A 10,084-nucleotide genomic window follows, 5' to 3' on the forward strand; every position below is an offset into this window, starting at 1 on the left:
AAAGTATATAATATAACTCATACATACAAATTACACAATTGATGTTACTGAACGATAAAGCATATAATAATGAACAGATTTGGATATGGGGGGAACATGCAAAAAAAGCAAAGCTTGTTACAAGGCAAGTTCCCTAAAATAACAGTATGTAATAATCATAAGTTATCCTTAAACAGGAAATAAATCAATAAGAACGGACATTCTTGCTATAGGTACAGTTTAAAAAAAAGGAAAAGGGAAACAATATATATATTACTACTTATATAGCAATAGAATATTAATAATAGAATAATAATAATATAATAGAATAATAATAGTGCACCTGATACTAAGAACAGAAGGAGGAAGAGAGAGAAAGACAGACAGACAGACGAGATATACATGAGAGCGGACAAGTAGAACAGACATGACATAACATGAAGACAAAAACACAACAATGCAATTACATATGATCACATATAGGGCTAGTAAGATAACACAAGAAATAAGAGGTCAGCTTACAGATTATCTATTGACAGTAGCAACAGCATTTGAGATGACAGTGTTGTCATGTAAGCTTGCGCATTTGTGAGTAGTTTAATATCTTTGAAGTAAGAACTTTTTCAATTTACATTTAAATGAGAGAACACTAAGAGATTTTTTAATTTCGTTCGGTAGCGAGTTCCACAGTTTGGGTCCTGTATAAACAAATGTCTTTTGAGCAAAAAGAGTACGCTTTAATGGCAAGTGAATGCAGCTAGCCTGTCGGGTAGGATATGAATGGATCGAGTTATTCGAAACAAACATAGGAGAAAATATGGACGGAAGGTTTTTCGTATGTAAATTATACATGAAGAGGCCTAGTTGTAACTGATATAACTCATATATCTTTAAGAGTTTGTTTCCTCGAAATAAGTCACTTGTGTGAGATCGGGGTTCAGCATTAAATATTATTCTAAGTATCTTTTTTTGAAGTAAATATAATCTGTTAAGTAACGAAGAGCAGGCATTGCCCCAAGCAAGTATCCCGTAGTTGATGTAAGGTGAAATTAGTGTGAAATAGAGCATTGGTAAATTGGTTTGTGGAAGGACATGTTTAAGTTGCATAATAACACCTATGTTACGGGCAGTTGTTTTACATACATTATCAATGTGTATATTCCAGGAAAGTTTGTTATCTATTGTGACTCCAAGAAATTTGGTCGATGTAACCTCTTCAATAACAATACCATCAAATATAACAGGTTTGGGAAAATTATTCAGGGTATTACTAAAGAGCATACTTTTTGTCTTTTGCAGATTTAAGGATAGCTTATTGGCTTTTATCCACTCTGAAACATGAGAAAGTTCTTCATTTACTTTGTCGATCAATTCAGTTGGATCAGGATGGGAATAAAAAATATTAGAGTCGTCGGCGAAGAGGATGAATTCCAAGAAATTAGAAGAGTTTCGAATGTCATTGATATATATGAGGAAAAGAAGTGGACCTAATAAGCTCCCTTGCGGAACACCGCAAGAGACAACTTTACTACAAGAAGATACACCATTGACAAAAACAAATTGTTGACGATTAGTTAAATAACTACTAAGCCACTCTAAAGGTCTTCCTCGAATTCCATAGTGTGACAATTTACGTAATAATATATTATGGTTTATAGTATCGAAGGCCTTGGACAGATCTAAAAAAATGCCTACAGTATGGTGAGAAGCGTCAATTGCCCTTAACAGTAAATCTTTTCAAAATGAATGAATCTTTGTTCATTTTTCTTCAAATATTCATCATGTTCACTCCACAATATTTATTTCACATTTTTGCACGTAACAACCACTTTTATGACTTGTTCTCTCATCTACACATTCTCTCCAATCACTCTATTTAATGACTATTGGCAATTCAATGTATGTTTGCAAGTCTATAACAATAAAAGAAACAAATGGAAACAGCATTTCAATTAATACAACCATTTAATAGGAAAAACAGATCAAATAAATATATCATACAAATCTATTTCAATTGTACGGATAAGTTCATCCTGCTGATACAAGGATTAATTTATCTTCATTTTAAAACTACATTAGGATAAATTTATCTTAATTTCAAGGCCACATGAGGATAAATTTATCTTAATTTCAAGGCTACATGAGGATAAATTTATCCTAATTTCAAGGCTACATGAGGATAAATTTATCTTAATTTCAAACCTACATGAGGATAAATTTATCCTAATTTCAAACCTACATGAGGATAAATTTATCCTAATATCAAGGCTACATGAGGATAAATTTATCCTAATTTCAAACCTACATGAGGATAAATTTATCTTAATATCAAGGCTACATTAGGATTAATTTATCCTAATTTAAAACCTACATGAGGATAAATTTATCCTAATTTAAAACCTACATGAGGATAAATTTATCTTAATTTCAAGGCTACACGAGGATAAATTTATCCTAATTTCAAGGCTACATGAGGATAAATTTATCTTAATTTCAAACCTACACGAGGATAAATTTATCCTAATTTCAAACCTACATGAGGATAAATTTATCCTAATTTAAAACCTACATGAGGATAAATTTATCCTAATTTAAAACCTACATAAATTTATCCTCGTGTAGCCTTGAAATTAAGATAAATTTATCCTAACTTCAAGGCTACATGAGGATAAATTTATCTTAATATCAAGGCTGATTGAGGATAAATTTATCCTAATTACAAGGATACAGGAGGATAAATTTATCCTAATTACAAGGATACACGAGGATAAATTTATCCTAATTACAAGGCTACATGAGGATAAATTTATCTTAATTTCAAACCTACATGAGAATAAATTTATCTTAATTTCAAGGCTACACGAGGATAAATTTATCCTAACTTCAAGGCCACATGAGGATAAATTTATCCTAATTTCAAGGCTACATGAGGATAAATTTATCTTAATTTCAAGGCCACATGAGGATAAATTTATCTTAATTTCAAGGCTACACGAGGATAAATTTATCCTAACTTCAAGGCTACACGAGGATAAATTTATCTTAATTTCAAGACTACATGAGGATAAATTTATCCTAATTTCAAGACTACATGAGGATAAATTTATCCTAATTTCAAGACTACATGAGGATAAATTCATCTTAAAACCTACATGAGGATAAATTTATCTTAATTTCAAGGCTACACGAGGATAAATTTATCCTAACTTCAAGGCTACACGAGGATAAATTTATCTTAATTTCAAGACTACATGAGGATAAATTTATCCCAATTTCAAGACTACATGAGGATAAATTTATCCTAATTTCACGACTACATGAGGATAAATTCATCTTAAAACCTACATGAGGATAAATTTATCTTAATTTCAAGGCTACACGAGGATAAATTTATCCTAACTTCAAGGCTACACGAGGATAAATTTATCCTAACTTCAAGGCTACATGAGGATAAATTTATCCTAATTTCAAGGCTACATGAGGATAAATTTATCTTAATTTCAAGGCCACATGAGGATAAATTTATCTTAATTTCAAGGCTACACGAGGATAAATTTATCCTAACTTCAAGGCTACACGAGGATAAATTTATCTTAATTTCAAGACTACATGAGGATAAATTTATCCTAATTTCAAGACTACATGAGGATAAATTTATCCTAATTTCACGACTACATGAGGATAAATTCATCTTAAAACCTACATGAGGATAAATTTATCTTAATTTCAAGGCTACACGAGGATAAATTTATCCTAACTTCAAGGCCACATGAGGATAAATTTATCTTAATTTCAAACCTACATGAGGATAAATTTATCTTAATTTCAAGGCTACATGAGGATAAATTCATCTTAAAACCTACATGAGGATAAATTTATCTTAATTTCAAGGCTACATGAGGATAAATTTATCTTAATTTCAAGGCTACATGAGGATAAATTTATCCTAATTTCAAACCTACATGAGGATAAATTTATCTTAATATCAAGGCTACATGAGGATAAATTTATCTTAATATCAAGGCTACATGAGGATAAATTTATCCTAATTTAAAACCTACATGAGGATAAATTTATCTTAATTTCAAGGCTACACGAGGATAAATTTATCCTAACTTCAAGGCTACACGAGGATAAATTTATCTTAATATCAAGGCTGCATGAGGATAAATTTATCCTAATTACAAGGATACACGAGGATAAATTTATCCTAATTACAAGGATACACGAGGATAAATTTATCCTAATTACAAGGATACACGAGGATAAATTTATCCTAATTTCAAGGCTACATGAGGATAAATTTATCCTAATTTCAAGGCCACATGAGGATAAATTTATCCTAATTTCAAGGCTACATGAGGATAAATTTATCTTAATTTCAAGGCTACATGAGGATAAATTTATCTTAATTTCAAACCTACACGAGGATAAATTTATCTTAATTTCAAGGCTGCATGAGGATAAATTTATCCTAATTTCAAGGTTACATGAGGATAAATTCATCTTAATTTCAAGGCTACATGAGGATAAATTTATCCTAATTTCAAGGTTACATGAGGATAAATTTATCTTAATTTCAAGACTACATGAGGATAAATTTATCTTAATTTCAAGGCTGTATGAGGATAAATTTATCCTAATTACAAGGATACACGAGGATAAATTTATCTTAATTCAAGACTACATGAGGATAAATTTATCTTAATTTCAAGGCTGTATGAGGATAAATTTATCCTAATTACAAGGATACACGAGGATAAATTTATCCTAATTACAAGGATACACGAGGATAAATTTATCCTAATTACAAGGATACACGAGGATAAATTTATCCTAATTTCAAGGCTACATGAGGATAAATTTATCCTAATCTAAAACCTACATGAGGATAAATTTATCCTTATTTCAAGGCCACATGAGGATAAATTTATCCTAATTTCAAGGCTACATGAGGATAAATTTATCTTAATTTCAAGGCTACATGAGGATAAATTTATCTTAATTTCAAACCTACACGAGGATAAATTTATCTTAATTTCAAGGCTGCATGAGGATAAATTTATCCTAATTTCAAGGTTACATGAGGATAAATTCATCTTAATTTCAAGGCTACATGAGGATAAATTTATCTTAATTTCAAGGCTGGATGAGGATAAATTTATCCTAATTTCAAGGTTACATGAGGATAAATTTATCTTAATTTCAAGACTACATGAGGATAAATTTATCTTAATTTCAAGGCTGTATGAGGATAAATTTATCCTAATTACAAGGATACACGAGGATAAATTTATCCTAATTACAAGGATACACGAGGATAAATTTATCCTAATTTCAAGGCTACTCAAGGATAAATTCATCTTAATTTCAAAGCTACACCATCACATCACCCCAACATGGTCTAAATTCATTGACACTAAATGACCTTTGAACCTGGTCATGTGACCTGAAACTCAGTCAGGATGCTCAGTTATACTTGATTGCCCTTATATCCAAGTTTCATGAACTGGGTCTACACACTTTGTAAGTTATGATGACATTTCAACGAGTGGAACGCCTCTGGCAGTCTCGCCTGCATCGCAATTCGATATAGCAGCAGTTCTTCCTTTGAAAACAGCTAATGAATAGTTATTCACAGAAGAAAACACCAAAATTAAATAAAAACACTATGTCCATTGACCCAAAATGACATTTGACCATGATCATGTGACATAAGACATGTGCAAAACAATCATTCATACTTGATTACCCTTCTGTCGATGTTTCATGAGCTAGATACATAAATTTCCTAAGTTATGATGCCAATTCAACACATACTCCCAACACGGCCAGAGTTCATTAACCTTTGAATGACCTTTGATCTTGGCCATGTTCCTGGAACACACACAAAGTTTCATGAATTAGATCCATAGACTTTTAACCCTAAATAGACTGGGCTATTTCGACGCCTAAGAAGACGGGGGGAGGCTCATCCAGCCCCCCTTATGATCTCAGCCGCCGAACGCGCGATCGGAATGCAAATTAGCACGCGCATTACCCATGGCATTATCTACAAAACTATAATATCAAATTCTGGCAAAAATCTCACTGCTCATTAATTATGCTAATTCAAAATCATAAGTTTGCTCTAATTAATAAAATAATTCCCCTAAAATTCTAATTTTTCTTTCATAGACTCTAGATAGGCATCTGATCAAATTTATTTTTCAAAAATTTCAACATCACATTTATTTTCTTATGTATTTTTTTATATATGTCTTATATATATACACATATATATATATATTCTATTGTTTTCTAAATTTCTTATGTATTTTTTGTTTTTTCGACTTTTTATTTTTTATTGTTTTGTCAATGGAAATTATCGGGAACTTTATTTTGACCATAAACAAGATAAAATTAATTGATTTTAAGCAGTAAAAGGAAAAATAATGATACATTTTATGAATTTTGGGCTAAAAACATTATTTGCATTGGACTTGTACACAAATTCACGTTTTAGGTAATTTTGGGCAAGCATGCACTTACGAAATCTTGCGTAATTTCAGAACCGCGTTCCCGGGGGTCACAATTTTGGTCTCAAAAGTTGCACGAGACTTAAAAGTAAAAAGTCAGTGAACGACGTGGTCAAAAAATTTCGAGGGATTTATCGCGAAAAATGTCGAGGGGGTGAATCAGCCCCCCCCCCCGTCTGCTTAGGATGATGGCAATTCCTCCTATACCCCCAATATGGCCAGTTTGTTGACCCTAAGTGACCTTTGACCTTGGTCATGTGACCTGAAACTCACACATAATATTCAGGGATACACGGTTGCTCTTATGTCCAAGTTTCATTAACTAGATCTATAAAGTTTTAAAGTTATGATGATAATTCCTCAAATAACCCCAACATGGCCATAGTTTGACCCTAAGTGACCTTTGACCTTAATCATGTGACCTGAAACTCAAGGAAGATCTTCAGTGATACACTATTACCCTTATGTCTAAGTTTTATGACCTAGGTCAAGTTATGACAACATTTCAAAAACTGGACCTTGGTTAAAATTTCGATATTGATTCCCCAAACATGGTCTAATTTCATTGACCCTTAACCCTAAATAGACTGGGCTATTTCAACGCCTAAGAAGACTGGGGGGGGGGGGGCTGATTCAGCCCCCCTTATGATCTCGGCCGTCGATCGCGCGATTGCGACGAAAATTGGCACACGCGTTACCCATGGCATTATCTACAAAACTATAACATCAAATTCTGCAAAAATCTCATTGCTCATTAATTATGCTAATTTATGCGTAAAATCATAAGTTTGCTCTAATTAAATAAATAATGCCCCTGCTAATTTTTGTTTCACATACCGTACTCTAAATAGGCATCTGATCGACTTGATTTTAAAAAAATTTCAAAATCACATTTATTTTCTTATGTATTCTATTGTTTTCTAAATTTCTTATGTATTTCTTTGTTTTTCCACTTTTTGTTTTTTATTGGTTTTTCAATGTAAATTGTCGGAGACTTTATTTTGACCATAAACAAGATAAAATTAATTGATTTTAAGCAGTAAAAGGAAAAATAATGATACATTTATGAATTTTGGCTAAGAACTCTATTTGCATTGGATTTGTACACAAATTCACGTTTTTGAGTAATTTTGGGTCTGCATGCACTTACGAAATCTTGCGTAATTTTAGAACCGCATACCCGGGGGTCACAATTTTGGTCTCAAAAGTTGCGCGAGACTTGAAATTAAAAAGTCAGCAAGGGACGCGGTCAAAAAATTTCGCGCGGCGGATTTATCGCGAAAAATGTCTAGGGGGGGGCTGAATCAGCCCCCCCAGTCTTTTTAGGGTTAAAGGTAAATGCTAGTTTTGGTAACGATATCAAAATGAGTTCGTACAGAATCCAATGAAATGACCACCAAAGTGTCTGTTTGTATAAATAAAACGCATGTGCCAAAGAATTCTGGAAGAAATTGTGTAATTGCTGAGAAATCAGCAAATAAGCACAGGAATTGGGTAGGGCGTCGGGCCCGACGCCCTAAGCAATAATTATACATTGTCCCACGTGGGCTTATCTGTGTTGGGGATCTTCGGTGTGAACATTTTTCAGCATAGATTTCAAGATTTCACAAAGTTCAGTTAATGTAACTGTACCAGATCTAGATCCTCGATGATATACTGACAATTAAGCCTTGTTTTACAGAATTCTCATGAAATCAGTGTTTACTGCAACTACTGGAATTTCTCTTTAACCCTATCTAGGCTGGGGTATTTTGGGAGTTCATATGGCCGGGGGAGGGGGGGGCCTCCCAGGCCCCCCCTTGAGATCTCGGCCGTCGACCGCACGCAGGTTGTCTAGGATATAATCTACAAAATTGTATAGCAATTTATTTCATGTGAATTGTTATTACGTAATCATGCTAATTTATGCGTAATTAGTATGCGAAATCATACTTTTTCCTCGAACTCCATAAATAAAGCTCAAAATGTTCTAATTTTTGGCATAGAAACTCTTTGTGATGTTCTTAGCAAATGTACATGAAAAGAATTTGATATCAGATCAATTTCTTATGTATTATGTTTTTTGCAATTTATGTATTTCTTTGTTTTTTGGACCCTTTGTTTTTCATTGTTTTTTCAATGAAATTCATTGGGGACTCTTCTAAGATCATAAACAGCATAAAATACATACATTTAGGCCAGCAAAACTAAAATTAATCCTACATTTATGATTTTTGGTTGAAAACACAATATACATTAACTTTGTACACGAAATCATGTTTTTGAGCAATTTTTGGTCTGACATGCACTTACATAACGTTGCGTAATTTCAGAACCGTGAACCCGGATGACGCAAAATTGGTCTAAAAAGTTGCGCAAGACTTAAAAGTAAAAAGTCAGCGAGCAGCACTGTCAAAAACTTTTGTGCAGTGAAAATATCGCGCGACTCGTCGAGGGGGGGCCTCCGAGGGCCCCCCCCCCCCCCCCCCGGCCTAGATAGGGTTAAAGGACAAGTCCACCCCAATAAAAACTTGATTTGAATAAAAAGAGAAAAATTCAACAAGCAAAATACTGAAAACTTCATCAAAATCGGATGTAAAATAAGAAAATTATGGCATTTTAAGGTTTCGCTTCATTTCACAAAACAGTTATATGCACATCTCGGTCGGTATGCAAATGAGGAACTGATGACATCACTCACTCACTATTTCTTTTGTATTTTATTACCCGGTATATGAAATATTTTTATTTTCTCGTCATCGTCATGTGAAATAAGGTTTCATTAATCCCTGAACACGTGGAATTCCATTATTTCAACATTTTGTGCTTCAGGAAAGGAGGAGGTCCTAATCGTCAAATTTGTAAAAATTGAAATATTGTATAATTCAAACAATAAAAACAAAAGAAATAGTGAGTGACATAATCGACTCTCTCATTTGGAGAGAACTGGCTCGTTCATATTTTGTTAAAAATAAGCGAAATTTTGAAATGTCATAACTTTCTTATTTTACATCCGATTTTGATGAAATTTTCAGCATTGTGCTTGTCTGATTTTTCTCAATTGATTCAAGTCAACATTTTTCTGAGGTGGACTTGACCTTTAATGACCTTTGACTTTGGTCATGTGACCTGAAACTCAAGCAGGATGTTCAGTCATATTTGATCACCCTTATGTCCAAGTTTCATAAACTAGGCCCATATACTTTTTAAGTTATGATGACATTTCAAAAACTTAACCTTGGTTAAGATTTCAATGTTGACGCCGCCGCCGCTGTCGGAAAAGTGGTGCCTATAGTCTTGCTCTGCTATTTCAGATGGTTCCAGTTGATGTATAATTTCTTTCTCACATAGTCTGACTTTAAATTTTTGTTTGAGAGATAACTGGCATGTGCCATAACAGAAAATTGTTCTTTGTGCCTGTTCAGTATACGTAAATGCTGCATAATGAGTTCCATGGTAAGGAGCTTACCTCATGAGCACTGGGAGGGTAAACTTTCCATTGGCAGTGGAACTTAACCTTAAAAAGACGGGGGGGGGGGGGGCTGATTCCGCCCCCCTCCCTCGACATTTTTCACGATAAATCCGCCGCACAAAATTTTTTGACTGCG

The sequence above is a fragment of the Lytechinus variegatus genome, chromosome 8 (assembly GCF_018143015.1).
Source record: "Lytechinus variegatus isolate NC3 chromosome 8, Lvar_3.0, whole genome shotgun sequence".
NCBI classification, from domain to species: domain Eukaryota; kingdom Metazoa; phylum Echinodermata; class Echinoidea; order Temnopleuroida; family Toxopneustidae; genus Lytechinus; species Lytechinus variegatus.